Source organism: Prionailurus bengalensis, chromosome D3, assembly GCF_016509475.1.
Source record: "Prionailurus bengalensis isolate Pbe53 chromosome D3, Fcat_Pben_1.1_paternal_pri, whole genome shotgun sequence".
NCBI classification, from domain to species: domain Eukaryota; kingdom Metazoa; phylum Chordata; class Mammalia; order Carnivora; family Felidae; genus Prionailurus; species Prionailurus bengalensis.
The window spans coordinates 24,052,960-24,068,853 of record NC_057356.1 but is presented as its reverse complement, the minus strand read 5'-3'; the positions used below and the strand labels follow the sequence as shown (position 1 = coordinate 24,068,853).

The 15,894-nt window shown below is 37.8% G+C and overlaps 1 protein-coding gene across 2 annotated transcripts in view; it reads right to left on the bottom strand.

Moving 5' to 3' along the window:
* Positions 1 to 15,894, bottom strand: part of TTC28 (tetratricopeptide repeat domain 28) — a 636,432-nt gene that overhangs the window by 429,946 nt on the left and 190,592 nt on the right. The window lies entirely within an intron of this gene.

The window sequence follows — 15,894 nt, the reverse complement described above, 5'->3', positions numbered from 1 at the left end:
GAAACCATTTCAAAAGATGTATTTCAATTTGTGAGTTACATCAAGAGAAAACAAAAAAGGAGTAGAAAAGGACTCTAGTCCAAAAAGCTACAAAATCTCAATGTGTGATCTGAAGAAAAAAGATTTCAGGCATGTTAAAAAATAAAAAAATTTAATCAAGAAAAAACTGCTTCTCTAAATCTAGCACTAATTTCATTCATCTTCTGTAAAATGATTCCATCCTATTTAAGGAGATACATCTCCAAACGCAAGATACTATGTAATTCCACTATTATTTGTCATCCAACATGTCTATCAAGTCCTATCCCACCATGAGGCTATTTTGATAGATGGGAATATAATGGCTGGTGTAAGCTTCTAGAATACTAATGTACATAATAACAGTAACTGATGTACTATGAGTCCAAGTTCCAGCAACGTTTAACTTATTAGTCTCCGAGTTCTATATGCATTGGCAGGATTGGCTGATGTAGGTGATTCTATGCAGATTGGACACTAACCGTATCTGATTATAAATGTTACTAAAATACACAAAACAGTTATCAGAAACAGGTTACTTTTGAGATCTTTTCTAAGCCTAAGAGTCTGAAATTCAATAGTGAAAGCATTACCTTTTTTATAATAATAATATTAACAATTACAGCTGAATGAATAGGTATTGTACCTTAAACCACTACTCCGTGCCAGGATCTATGCCTACATTCATTATCTGAAGCCCTGCAGGGAAGGTCTTATCGTTCCATTTTCCAAATGAGGACACTGAGATTCAGAGGGGTCACGTGCTCAACCAAGACCACAACGCACGGAAGGTGCTGGGGCTGGTATTCAGACCCACAATAATGTGATTCCAGGGCCCATGAGCTATTGACAATGTGCATCATAGCTACCTCTCATCTCAGTAGAACTGTATTAAGTGCCTATGACCTAAGCACCTATTATTTGCCAGCCCTTGTTCCAGGCACTAGAAATATGAGTAGGAGGCTGTCCCTGCTCTTGAAACTACATACAGTAGTCAGCAGTCAAATAATACCAGCAAATAACACCAATACTCTGTATATGTCCTGACATACCCAAATCATTCTACACAGCTTAATGTGGTTATCCTGCTAGCATGCAAAGGTCAGTAAATTGCAAACCAAATTCATCTATATACCCCAAAATCAGTTTCTCTTCCTAGCTTTCCTTCATCTGTCCATAGCACTGTTATCATCCCAGGATAACAAAACCTTGACATCATTCCTTATATTTAACCACCAAGTCCTTTCCCTTCTTTCTTAGACATCACTTTCAAACTCCTATTGCTGATCTCTGAAGCAAGAGCCTCACCAAACAAACATACACTAGGTACAAACATACACTAGATACAAAGCAAAATTTAGGACAGAAAGGTGTAATGACGAGTCCCTATGCTAGAGGAAGTTACAAAGAAGTTAGGACAAAACAGAGGACACATAAGAAGACAACCAGGCATTGCCTTAGTCAGTTAAACAACAAAGGACGTGGTCAGCAGTTGTGCCAGGAGTTAGAGGCAGAAATCATTGTCAACAGGGATGGTCAAGGAAGGTTTCACAAAGGAATGTGAAGTAAACATTCAGAGGAGATACAACTCATTCTAGAGCCAAAAGCCAAGGTGCTCACCATGGTCAGTAATTGATCTTCAGGATCTGGACCCTTCTACCTTTCAGAACGCATCTCTTACCCCTCTCCTGCTCGCTTTCTCCGCTCCTGCTCTATTGACCACCTCACTGTCCCAAGGGCGCACCCTTGGGACATATACTTGTTGCACCCTCTGTCTGAATCACTCTCCCTTCAGATAGCCTCTTGTTTCTCTCCCTTGGTTCCTTCAGGACTTTGTTCAAATTACCATATTAGAAAGGCTGTCTCTCACCATTCCTTCTAAAATAATAGCACCATGGCCCACACACCACTACGTTCTATCTTCCTTATTCTGCTACAATTTACTTCATAGCCCTTATGACATATATTTTATTTGTTTGCTTAATGTCTTATTCATCTCACAAGAACATAAATTCCAAGGGAGCGGGGACTATGCTCTGCTATAATACCAACACCCAGTGAAAAATACCTGACACAATAAGCGATCATTAAATATTTGTTGAATGAAAGAAAGAGAAAAGGAGAAGAGTATAAACAAAAGAGACAAGCGTATATAAGATGTATTCAAGATACACAATACTGACCTGCCTAAAATATAAGGCTTAAGTATGAGAACGTTAGAAGCAGAGTCTTTGCCTTGTTCAGTTTTTGTAGTCTTCTGTGCCCCAAGTTGTATCTGGCACAGCAGAAGTGCTCAAAATTTAATGGAAAAAAGAATGAATGGGGACAGGTGGGTGTGGGGGTAGGTGTTAAAGGGTGAATGAGTGAAAGTCAGTTCCGTTCTATACAAAGTAAAAGGTACTTTGGTAAGGTATTCTGCAACCAAATGGTAGGGGATGTTGTAAGGCAGAGAAATTTGGACTTTATCCTATAGAATGCACTGAAGGTGTTCACGGTAGGAAAAGGGCATTAATTGAAGCAGCATTCTTTTATTTTTACATTTTTAGTACATATATGTAAATTGTCTACAGGACATTACTATTAATTTCCCAGTCACCTAGTTCTACTTTTTTTAATTCCAGTATAGTTAGCACACAGTGTCCCATTAGCTTCAGGCATACAATACAGTGATTCGACACTTCCATACATCACCCAGTGCTCATCACAACAAGGGCACTCCCTAACCATCACCTATTTTCCCCCATCCGCCTCCCCTCTGGTAACCATCAGTTTGTTCTCTACAATTAAGTCTCTTTTTATTTCCCCTTTGTTCGTTTGTTTTGTTTCTTAAATTCCACAGATGAGTGAAATCATATTGCATTTGTCTTTCTCTGACTAACTCATTTTGGTTAGCATTATACTCTCTAGCTCCATCCACATCATTGCAAATGGCAAGATTTCATTCTTTTTATGACTGGATAATATTCCATTATGGTATGTATACCACATCTCCTTTATCCATTCATCTATCCAAGGACACTTTGCTTCCATAATTCGGCAATTGCACATAATGCTGCTGTCAACACAGGGGTGCATGTATCCCTTTGAATTAGTGCTTTTGTATTTTTTGGGTAAAGCAGCATTTTTAAGCAATCTAATATAGAACAAAATATTAAACCAAAATATTAATTATAAGGCTGTTTTTTATATAAACCTTTAGATTTTTTAAAACTATGTAAACTATTTAAATGCTTATTACTCTGACCATTTGACAGATATCAAAACTAAATTTCAGAGGGGTTAAGAAACTTGTTCAATGCCACACAGCAAGCCAATGGCAATGGAAGGGCTAGAACCCAAGGCTTATAAATCAACGCCTCAGTGATGAAAGCGGGAACCTACAACTGCTTAGGGGGTCAAGGAAAAAGTTTCTATTTTCTACTCTGCCTCTGACTTACTGATATAACAAAAATTTTCAAAAGGGCAAGGCAGGTGACATGACTAAGTAAAACACAGTCAGGGATAAGACAAAAGAGAATTGTGAATATGGTAAACCTTGAGGATACATAAATAATGTAAAAGACGAAGCTGAGACATAACTTTCGTCAATCGGTATCATACAGGAATATCAGTCTAACAGTGCCAGATACTGTAAATTTTCATGAGAAGCTAAAAATTTCCTGATTTTTAACCGTTTGCTCAAAAATTTTAAAGCATCCTAAGAGGCCAAACAAAACATGCCTGTAGGTCTAAATTCCATCTGCATGTCATAATTTGTGACTGCTGACTTAAGCCACTCAAGGCTTTACTTTCCCATATGTAAATTAAGGGACCTACATGGTTCCTAAACCCGGGGGCTGTTCTGAAAGTCGTCTGTGAAGCCATATGCACACCATGCACGGTCTGTGGGCTGAAGAGTAATCTCCCATACTCAGACCATGTTGGACTTAAAAAAAGACAAAGTTATTTAAAATGGGGAAGGGGGCTCTGAAAACAGTGGACTGTTATCAGAAAAAAAAAGAGAAAATATATGTATGTTTCTATGAAAAGTCAGACTCAATCCAAAACTCTAAAGTGAGGGGCACCTGGGTGGCTCAGTTGGCTAAGCATCCAACTCTTGATTTCAGCTCAGGTCATGATCTCGCAGTTTGTGAGTTCGAGTCCTTTATCAAGGCTCTGCTCTGGCAGCACAGAACCTGCTTGGGATTCTCTCTCTTCTCTCTCTGCCCTCCCCACTTGCATTCTCTCTCTCTCCAGTGTAAATAAACTTTTAAAAATTAAAAAAAATAAATAAAACTCCCAAGTGATACAAGGTTTTAAACTCATTTTCAATCATTTAGGTTTATGTCCTTTGGATCACTTATTTGTATGGCATTTCTTCCCCTGCTGTCTGGGGAGTATTTCAGGTTTCATTTAACAGGTACCACACGATAGAGGACCATTACCTAGAAGCCTTTAAATACCAATACAATCTTAAATCACCTTATTTATTTTATGTCTTTATTTTGCTTAATCCAAATTGAATCAGTAATTCTATCTGAAATATTTATAAAATTACTATTATACCAATACACTTTCTCCATCAGTAATTATTTATAGAAAACCACCAAGCTAACACAGTTCAAAATGTTGTAATTTAGCTTCTTGTTTCAAAGATCCAATATCAAACAGCAAGAACACAGTTTCTCAGATCCACAGCTACTAAAAGGCATTTTTACAACTGCTTTATTTTTTAACATAGCACTTCGTAAATCATTTCTCTAAAAGCAGATATTGTAAAACAGCTTTTTAAATTGTATTTTCCTCAATAACTACTTGTCTATTCAAATCTGAACAAAAGCAAGAAAGAGGAAATGAATGAAGAAAACATACCTTTTTTCATTGTTGTAAATTTTCTTGAGATTTCCTAAGGAATGAGATGTCTATCTTTGATCACAGGGTAAATGCCTGAAAAAGCCAGCCTCATATTTATTTACATTTATTGTGTTTATAAGTAGAATATTCAACTCAATGTAAAACAGTATTTAGAAAATATACTAATTTTCCTACAGATCAAATTATTTTCAGGTATCAAGTAACTAAAGAGGTGGTAGGAAAGTAAAGGAACAAAGGGAGAAGTGTATTTGAGATCAAAAAAAATTTTGCCTCATTAGTGATATTTCACACATTTGTTTCCTTTCAGAATATAAAGGCCTTGCTTTGCTAAAAAAAAAAAAAAAAAAAAGAAAACTAAAATAAGTTGTTACAGTAAGAATTCTGCTACCACAGCCAAGCTGATGCGGGACTCTGTTCCCGTTCCTCAGGAGGGAAACTGATCCAGAAAGGATCACCTCTAACCTTAGCCATCTCACTTCCTTCCACTCTCAGGCAGCGTCAGAGAAAAAAGTCCAATCCTTTAATTCCAACACACACCGACTCAAGAACTCATTATAAACAAGGGACTGTACTACAGTGTGGGAGGAGACAAAAATGCATCACGTGATTTTTGCCCTTGAGAAGACAGCAGTCTGAAGAACACGACAAGCAGACGACTAATAAAAATAACAACAGCAACTAACGAACACTTACGCATCTTGGTATTTTTCTGGCTCTTTAGACCCCAACTCTTGGCACAAGCTAAGAGCTAGAAGAATGAACTAACTATAATGGTATATTCTCTCATTAAGACTAGGGAAGCCCTAAAGGGTAATTAATTCTGACAGTGGCAAATGAGAAAGGTTTTGCAGGTAAGGTGGGACAATATCCTTTCAACAAGCAGAGAAGAGGCTTGGGGACGACTGTTCCAGACTGAAGAAACGGAGCCAAACATGAGCCAAAACATGGAAGTGTGGAAAGTGTGGGCCACATTAGCAAAGCATCCACTAGGTCTGAAACCTGTAACACAAGGCAAGGTGTGGTGGAGTCAAGGTGAGAAGGCTGTCAATGATATTATCTTCACAGTAATAACTTTTATTTATTGAGTATGTACAAAGTATTGAAGTATTTCATATATTTTTTATTTTATTGATTCTTCCTAACACTTTCATGAGGAGGAACTATTATCTTGCCCATTTTACAGAAGAGGAAATTAAGATTAATGGGTTAAGTAAATTCCCAAAGTATTATGGCTAGAAAGTGTCAAAAGGAAATTTAACTCACATTCTAAAGCCTTGTTCCTAACTCCTGACTTAGAACACAATGATGAGCAGCATAGGGTTTTAATCAAGGTATTGGCAAATTCACTTGATTTTTATGCTAACTCTGAAAGGAAGTACTGTGAGTGACAGAAAGAACAGGAGAATAAAAACAGGAAGACCAAGTAAGTTTCTGTTGCAATTGCTCAATAACAGAGGAAGAGGCCTTGAATTAAGACAGCAGAAACAGAAAAAGGATCTTAAGAGACATTTCATAAGTAAAACAGGTCCTATATACCTGATAGAGCAGGATCTCAAAATATTTCATCATCCTTTAAGAAAAGACACAGCCCACTAACTGAGGTAGGGATCACAGAAAGAACAAGTAGGTACTAAATTCAATTCGAGACCAAGTCAGAGTACTGATAAGAGATACACAGGAATGTGGAGTAGGTAGGTAGAAAGGGGTGTTCTCTGGAGTCAAGGAAACATATCTATAGCTGTAGATTTGGGGGTCATTCACATAATGATGATATTAAAAAGTTTTCAGTTAAAAGATCCCCTCAGGGTTGGAGTTCGAAGCAAGAAGATGCGAGAGAGAGAGAGAGAGAGAGAGAGAGAGAGAACACAGAATTGAATTTGGAGCAATGCTACAGTCTTAAATACCAGACTGTCCAGTGGAGACAGGTGGGAGATCTGAGACAGTAATTTTTATTGGCCAATACTGCCTGATTCAAACCTTAGATCCACCATATACTAGCTGTATGACTTTGATTACTTCTTTTTTCCGTACCTTAATCTCTAATTCTATAAAGTGTAGGTAATAATAGCCCCTACATAAACGTGGTTGTTGGGAGGATTAAGTTACATATATTTAACATATATAATACGTTCCATACATAATGCTGTATGTTTAATATTGTTGTGGTTGTTTTACTGTGCTAATCTGATTTTTTTTTTCTTTCTTCATCACACCATGGGTTTTGTCCTGGTGTTAAGACCAATAAACTGCCAGAACTAATGTTCATGTGTTTCAGTGGTATAATTTTTTTTTAATGTTTTATTTATCCTGAGAGGTAGAGTGCACGCACACACGCACACGAGAGGGGGAGGGGCAGAGAGAGAGAGAGAGGGAGAGAGAATCCCAAGCAGGCTCCACACTGTCAGCACAGAGCCCAACATGGGGCTCGACCTCACAAACCATGAGATCATGACCTGAGTCGAAATCAAGAGTCAGATGCTTAACCAGCTGAGCCACCCAGGTGCCCCTATAATCGTTTTTCTAACAGGACTTCTGCTTCTGTTCACAAGAGAGTAACTGGGACCAAGTTTACTCTCCTGACATAAGTAGAATATTGGATACAATATAGGAAAAATACTGTTTCCATACCGTTTCAGACAGCAGGCAGCACAGTACTATGAACACTGAGAGAAGCAAAACAAATGATGTGAGCCCTATGATCAGATCACCCTGGCTTTCTGCCTAGAGGCACTTTCTGGACCACAGAGCAGGAAGGGGATCACAAGCAGAGCACAATGGGCTTGCTGAGTTGAGGAGATCATAATTTGAGAACAAAATATCTGGAACATTCAGGGTAGCAAAATGGAGAAGATGAACTCTAAGGAGGTTACAGGGACAACGTGTTCCAGAAATCAACACACAGGGGCTCCTTAAGTCTTGCCTGAATACAAAGGTGCCCAGTATAGGGTGAAACACCACAAGGCTAGGCAAAGGGAAGCCATAAGCTGAACAACTGCCAGAGCTCACCAGGGCTGCAAGACTTTTATGTTCCAACAGCCAGAATAGGGGGAACACCCAGGACATTCAGGAAAGATCTCAGAAAAGTCATGTCTTTACAGAAGGGTAAACTAGCCTAAAGTACAGTGGACCCTTGATCTATACAGATTTGAACTGCATGGGTTCACTTACACAAAGATTTTTTTCAATAAATACAGTACAGTACTGTAAACTTACTTTCTCTTCCTTATGATTTTCTTTTGTTGTTAAGTTTATTTATTTATTTTGAGAGAGAGAGCACGCATGAGCGTGGAAGGCAGAGTGAGAGGGAGAGAGAATCCCAAGCTGGCTCCGCACTGTTAGCACAGAGCCAGACTCGGAGCTCAGTCTCATGAATCATGAGATCGTGAACTGAGCCAAAATCAAGAGTTGGACATTCAACCGACTGAGCTAACCAGGTGCCCCATCTTCCTTATGATTTCTTTAACAACATGTCCTTTCCTCCAGCTTAATTATAAGAACACAGTATACAATACATATAGCAAACAAAATATGAGTTAATTAACTATTTATCTTCTCACTATGGCTTCTGGTCAACAGAGGCTATAAGCAGTTAAGTTTTTGGGGAGTCAAAAGTTATATGTGGATTTTCGACCTTGCAAGGAAGAGGGGGGGTTGACATCCCAACCCCCACATTGTTCAAGAGTCAATTGTATACTCTAAATTCACCTCAACAACACTTCAAAACAAATCTTGAAAGAGGCAAATTCAATCTACAAGTAACTTAACTATCTGCCAGAACAAAGTCTGACACTCTTTGAAGGAAGACAACAAAATCGAGCACTCACTGACAAAGCCCAGCATTCATTTTCCCATAACACTTACCAACGAACATGGTGCTAATCTGGAAATGCTCTGATATCTCTTTGGCAAACAATTAGTCTTCTATGCTAAGAATGCTATGACTGTATTATAATTTTTCTCATATAAATAAGATCAATGAACTTATTGGGACTTTAGTCGTGTTCTTTCTCTGTACCAGAGAGCCATAGCCTCAGAGCATGTGTAATTTTGCTGTTATATAATGTATCAGTCTGGGAGAAATTGCAGCATATGTTATCTTCAGCTAAAATTTATAGAATTTGGGGCACCTGGGTGGCTCAGTAGGTTCAGCGTCCAACTTCAGCTGAGGTCATGATCTCACAGTTTGTGAGCCCTGCATCGGGCTCTGCACTGACTGTGCGAAGCCTGCTTGGGATTCTCTTTCTCTCCCTCTCTCTGCCCCTGTCCTGCTCTCTCTCTCTCAAAATAAATAAACTTTAAAACAAAATAGAATAGAATATAGAGAATTTATCTGAAGTAGATTCAGTGGTCAGATATTTGGGTCAGAATATGCACCTTTGGATTTATTAACCTTCCTAAAGAAATCCTGAGTGTGCCACAGTAGTGTGTGTGTGTGTGTGTGTGTGTGTGTGTGTGTGAGTGTGTGTGAGTGTGTGTGAGTGTGTGTTAATATGTCAAATTTTACTTTAAAAAGATGCTTGAACTTGCGCCTTATTTACTTGAGTGTTTTTAGCTAAAAGAGGCTATACTTCTCTGGCTATGGTTAAAAAAGAAAATAGGGAAGTGAATCTCTTTTCAATCCTAGGGCAGGAAATAGACTATGAGAAAAGAAATTGAGTAGAAATATTATTCTTGAGGTCCATTTGGAGGCCCTCTAATGACTTGTTTAACTCTATATTATAAATTTATAAGCAACCAAACAGATTACATTCACAAAACTGACACTTTTTTTATGGCAGTTGTTGAACTGCCCAAAATCTGAACTCCCATCTGGTCTGGGGGGAATTTCCTCATTAGCTAAGTCTTGATGAACACAGGGAATATTTCTCATCCTGGAAACCAATTGGGGGTAATTACGCCACCATCTGATAGCTAGGATGAAGACACACACCTAGGCTCAATTCTTTGCCAGAACTTTGAATGTGAAGCAAGTTTCACAAAGAACAGTGATGGAGAGAATTTACTCTGGCAGCAGCCACAGCAACATCCAAGTTACTACGATCTTCAGTGCCAAGCAGAGCTCATCACGGTCTCTATCTTCCAGCTCAGGCAGTGGTGGTTCCAGCTCTGGCACCCAGGGTTGCTGTGGCACCATTATGACTGAGACCTAGGTACCCTTTGATTGAAGCAGTCCCAATTGTTTTCTGTTACTTGCAACTAAGAACCCCAGCTGACTCACACAGAGACATTTGATTTTGCTTATACTGAAACACAAATTCTTCCTGCATGAAGAGACATGTATATATGTTGGAAAGCCTTAAGGCCCAGTCTTCTGCCCTCTTTTCTGCCTGTAATTACTCCCTCAGATATCTCAGCCACTCCCAAGCCTCTAAATACCATCTCTGAATTGATGGCACCCACATTGATGTCTCAAATACCTACTACCTCTTTCCTGAGCTCCAGACTTGTATAAATAACTGCCCACACAGCATCTTCACTAAGAAGTCTAGCAGAAATCTCAGACTTGCGTAGCCAAAACCAAACTCTCGACTTTCTACCACAAATCTGGTCCTTCTTTGGTCTTATTTTATTTCAACTAACAGCATCTCTAATCATCCAGGTAACTTTACAGTTGCTTGGATTCCTCTCCTTGCCTTGCCCTCAACATCTAACTAGCAAGTCCTCAAATCTCTACCTAGAAATTCTAATCCAAATTCTGCCACTTCTCATTACCTCTACGCCTTCTTCTTTATGCCATTAATATCAACTGGACCACTACAATAGATTCCACTTTGCTTCCTGTGATTTAGTCTCTCCATGTAGCCAGAATGATCTTTCTACAATGTAAACTAGATTATGCATTTCTCCTGTTTAAAATTCACTTAAGGGGGTACATGGGTGAGCATGCAACTCTTGATTTTGGGGTTGTGAGTTTGAGCCCCATGTTGGATGCAGAGATTACTTAAATATAAAATCTTTAAAAAAGAAAAAAACACTCAAGGCCTCCCTTTGCACAAAGAATAAAATATGAAGCCTTTACCATGGCCTACAAGGCCCTACATGATCTAACTTCTACCTTTTACCATCATCCCTTACCATGCTTTCCCTTCACTGTGCTGTAGCCAGACCTGCCCTCATATGCTTCCTTCATGACCTTGATGGTTGTAGCTATATCTGCCTGGAATTCTCTTCCTCCAGAATAGGTATTTCCTTCACAATAGGCAAGTCTCTTTTCAAATAGCAAGTCCTCAAAGAGGTCTCCTCTCCAAATTTAATTCCCTTTCTCACGTTCATTAGTTTATTACTTTGTTCTCTTCAAAGCACATGTTATAATTTGTAATTGTATTCTTTATTCATTTGATCTGTGTGTCACCCAACAGATCATAAGGTCTATGGAGTGGTATCTGTATTGTTCAGCACTACTGAGTCCAATATTTAGAACAGTTCCCAGCACATGCTAGGTACTCATTAAATAACTGTTGAATGAATGAGTGAATTTAATGTCAGTTACAGGATAAGATTAAACACATAGAGTTTTCTTTCCAGTAAAATTTTCAGCAAGGAATTTATTCGTTTATCAAGGGATATTTGTAAAACATCTGGCCTAAGTTTAAAGATGTTCAATGAAAAGAAATACAAGCTTCTGAAAATAAGCAATAATTATTCTTAAAAATAATTTTTGTCCAATAATGTTTTGTACTGAAGGAATTCCAGTACTATCACTTTCTATTTTCATTTGTATTAGGGAAAATCTTACATTACCCAAAATGGATGGATAAAACGATCTTTAGATAGTTTAATAAATAAATTAAAAACACTCTGAAATCCTTAGATGAAGTACAAATCACTTGTCAAAAGTACAATCTCATTTGTCAAAACATGAAAATGAAAAAAGAGAAGACACAGAAATAACAGGCTCAGAGCTGCCAAACTGACAGGCTGTCTTAAGTAAGATAGTCAAAACATTCATATGCTAATTTTTTAAAGTGCTGTCTATCTGGCCACCCATAAAAACATGAGAGGGCTTTTTCTTCTGATTTCAAAAGTATATGAATGGGTCAGACAGTGGACACTCTGCCAAATTAAGCAAAAGGAATTAAGGTCCTAAAGAATTTTCCATTCTTCTGAATGTACATGTAAGACAACTACTAACTGACCTGCATGATAAGGAATTCCGAAGATCCAATCCCTACAAAAACTCTTATCAATTACACCATGGAACATAACCGCTGGCAGTCATCTGCGTATAGAACACAATGCAAAAGATAACTTCCTATGTTAGCAGCTGGAGTTTGCTCTATACTATAAATGGCAAAAATCGAATAGCAAAACACTACAAAAATAGGGCTAAAGATGTAAATAAAATGTACAAATATTATTTGTAATTATTTTCCTTTTTTTAAGTTTATTTGAATGCAAGCAGGAGAAGGGCAGAGAGAGAAAATCCCGAACAGGCTCTGCCCTGTTAGGGCAGAGCCCGAAGGGTGGTCAATCTCAGAAACCGGGGAGATCATGACCTGAGGGGAAACAAGAGTCAGATGCTTAACCAACAGAGCCACCCAGGTGCCCCAATTGTTTTTTTTTTTCATTTAATATTTTAAATGGTTGCCTTGTTCACATTTCTTCTAAGCATTCCTCCCTCTTGTAACACCAATAATTCTAAACAAAAGAGCATCTCCTTGAAATGTTCCCTCCATTGGGTTGATGCACTCACCATCAAATGCACACTTTCATGAGTCACCCCACTTCCTGTGATGTGGAATCCAGTCTAGCAATAAAACTGAAGTTTTGCTCAAATACACTTTGGTAAGAATGCTGATGTTTCTAGACTTGGATTCAAATATTCTGCCGCTAAAAATAAGAGTGACCACATTTGTACGATTACATTTGATTATATGATTACATTTATGTGAAATGTCCAGAACAGGAAAATCTACAGAGACAGAAAGCAGATTAGTAACTGCTAGGGTCTTAGGGCTGGAAGAAATGTGGGGTGGCTGCTAATGGGTACAGGGTTTCTTTTAGGTGAGACCAAAATGTTCTGGAATTGGATAGGAGTTGCACAACTTTGTGAATATATGGGGGAAAAAAAACGCTGAATTGTACACTTTCTTAAAAGGGTGAATTTTATGGTAGGTGAATTATATTGCAATAAAGCTGTTATTTAAAAAAAGCTGTTATAAATGTGGTCAGCTTTCTCCGATTCACAAGGAAGTTAATACATAATTCTCTGTACTTAAAACTTCTCTCACAAATTTTTTTTTTTAATTTTTTTTTCAACATTTATTTTTGGGACAGAGAGAGACAGAGCATGAATGGGGGAGGGTCAGAGAGAGAGGGAGACACAGAATCGGAAACAGGCTCCAGGCTCTGAGCCATCAGCCCAGAGCCTGACGCGGGGCTCGAACTCCCAGACCACGAGATCATGACCTGGCTGAAGTCGGCCGCTTAACCGACTGCGCCACCCAGGCGCCCCTCTCACAAATTTTTTAAGTCTTTGGCATGAGCTGTCAATTTGTCTTCTAGCACGAGACAACAAAAATAAACAATTAGCAAATGACTGTTAGCATGAAAACTTGAGAAAACAAATCAACATTCTTAGTTGAATGGGCTACTTTATTCACAGATATGTGCTGATGATAGAAATCTGTTATAAGTATGTATCACAGAATCATTGTTTTATGTTTTTTTTATTTTTTTCAATGTTTTATTCATTCTTGAGAGAGAGAGAGAGAGAGCATGAACGAGGGAGGAGCAGAGAGAGAAAGGGACACAGAATCCAAAGCAGACCCCAGGCTCTGAGCTGTCAACACAGAGCCTGATGCGGAGCTCGAATTCACGAGCCACGAGATCATGACCTGAGCCGAAGTCAGACGCTCAACCGACTGAGCCACCCAGGTGCCCCTCACAGAATCATTTTGTAATTATCACTGTCTATAGTGCGTTTGAAAGATGTAATAAAATATGTCACTATTCCACAGCATTCTGCCAAGAATGCCATGGCTATATATGGTGTCTTGTTTAGACACGTTAGAGCCACTGAAACACAACAAAGCTACTAAGACCAAATAAAGTTGAAACTAATCTTTGTCTTTATAACAACATATACTAGCCTAACATATCTGATCCATGACTACAAACCCTTACAAAAAACAACCTTTGCACAAACCTTTTCTCAACCCCACAAAAAAGTAGGTGGAAAGGTTGTTTCTTATAATCCCCACCACTTCAAAGATAAAATTTTAAGATTCCAATCCTAAAACACAGTGCCTATTATAAGTGTCAAAATCTGTTCCAACTTTAAACCTAAAAACAAAACAAAAAATCTGCTTCCTGAAGCATGGTCGGATCTTAATGACAAATAAGTCCCAATTTGCATATCTGAAAATCCAAAAGTCATGTTGTACATAGAAATTTCTAGCTTCTTAGAGCTATTCTTCTGTATATAAATTTTAAATTGTTGTAATAGTCAAATCAAATAGTGTCATACTGTTTTCATTACTGCTTTTTTAAAAATATTTATTTACTTTTCTTGAGAGAAAGAGAGAACAAGTGTAGGGGAGGGACAGAGACAGGAAGAAAAAGAATCCTAAACAGGCTCCATTCTGTGAGCCCAGGGCCCAATGTGGGACTTGATCTCACTAACCATAAGATCATGACCTGAGCAGAAATCAAGAGTCAGATGTTTAACCAACTGAGCCACCCAGATACCCCTTACTATTGCTTTTTTAAAAATATGATTTATTATATTATAGGATTAATCCCCTTTTATTAGCTTTATTCTTGAAAAAATAATTAAAATAATCTTTGATATTCTAACCTATTCATTCTCCCACACAAATTTCAAATTAATCATGTCAAATTTCAGGAAAAATTTAGTTGATATTTTTAACCATTTTTGTTATATAAAATCATACATAGTTCTTATTCATATTGTTCCTAAATAATTTTTTCTCTGATAAATGTGCCTTTTTTCCCCACTAAACTTTCTAATTTAGGTGGAATCCTACTTATTATCTTGAACTGTTATTTTTTCTAGTATCTCAGTCAACTTACTTGGATTTTTCTAGTATAAAATATATTTGCATCAAATATTTTTGTTTTAATTTTATACAAAAATATGTTTTAACATTTTACCTCAAAACACTTAGAGTATAATTCAAGACAATAATAAAGCACATTTAAATGAATAAGAAAGCAGTGTCTAAGGATTTCTAGAGATAGAAAACTAAATGAATTAAACAAAGTAACAAATTCATCCAAACAGAAATACCAAACCTATGAAAGTAGATTTCAGCTTGAAGGTAGTATGGACTTTATTTCAAATTTAATTCTAAAAACCACTCTTAAATGGGTGAGACAGTTTGAAAAATTCCAGATGTATCTAAGCCTGGTTTTCAATAACTTTCATGATAATCTCCCCTGAAATAGTTCTAATACAAACCAGGATTTTGGTAAAGACAAAAACATCAAAAGATATGTTCCTGAATAAGAGGCTTAATCTTTTTTTAAAGTCAGTTTCTGAAAGATAGCATTAAAATGTTTACCAGGATAGTAACAACGTACTCTGGTTTTATCAGATCATTAATGTCTCATGCATCCCCGTAAAAGACATTGAACACAACATCCAAAGCCCAGAAGGTCTCCTACCTGCAGGTGTGTGTGTGTATGGGTGTCTATGTGTGTTTTGACAGAGGGGATGGGAGTGGAAAATAGTTTCATTTGGGAGTTTTATATTCCTACTCCAAGATACTATTTTTTTCCCAATAGCCTAAAGAAGGTGGATAGAACCTGACAGAAACTGCCCTGTTCTATAACCTTTCTCTCAAAACAGGGTCAAAGCGCCACTTGCTTCCTTCATCCAGGTCAGGCCCATCCATACTCCAAGACCAGATCCAGTTTTGGCTGGAAGTATGTATTAGCAGCCTCCCTTCTTTTTTTTTTTTTTTTTTTTTTTTTTTTTTTACTGCTACTGCTCCATATTATGCAATTGCCTTGCCCTTGTCCTAAGTCTCCAAACCTGAGGCTTGACTCCTTGGTGCC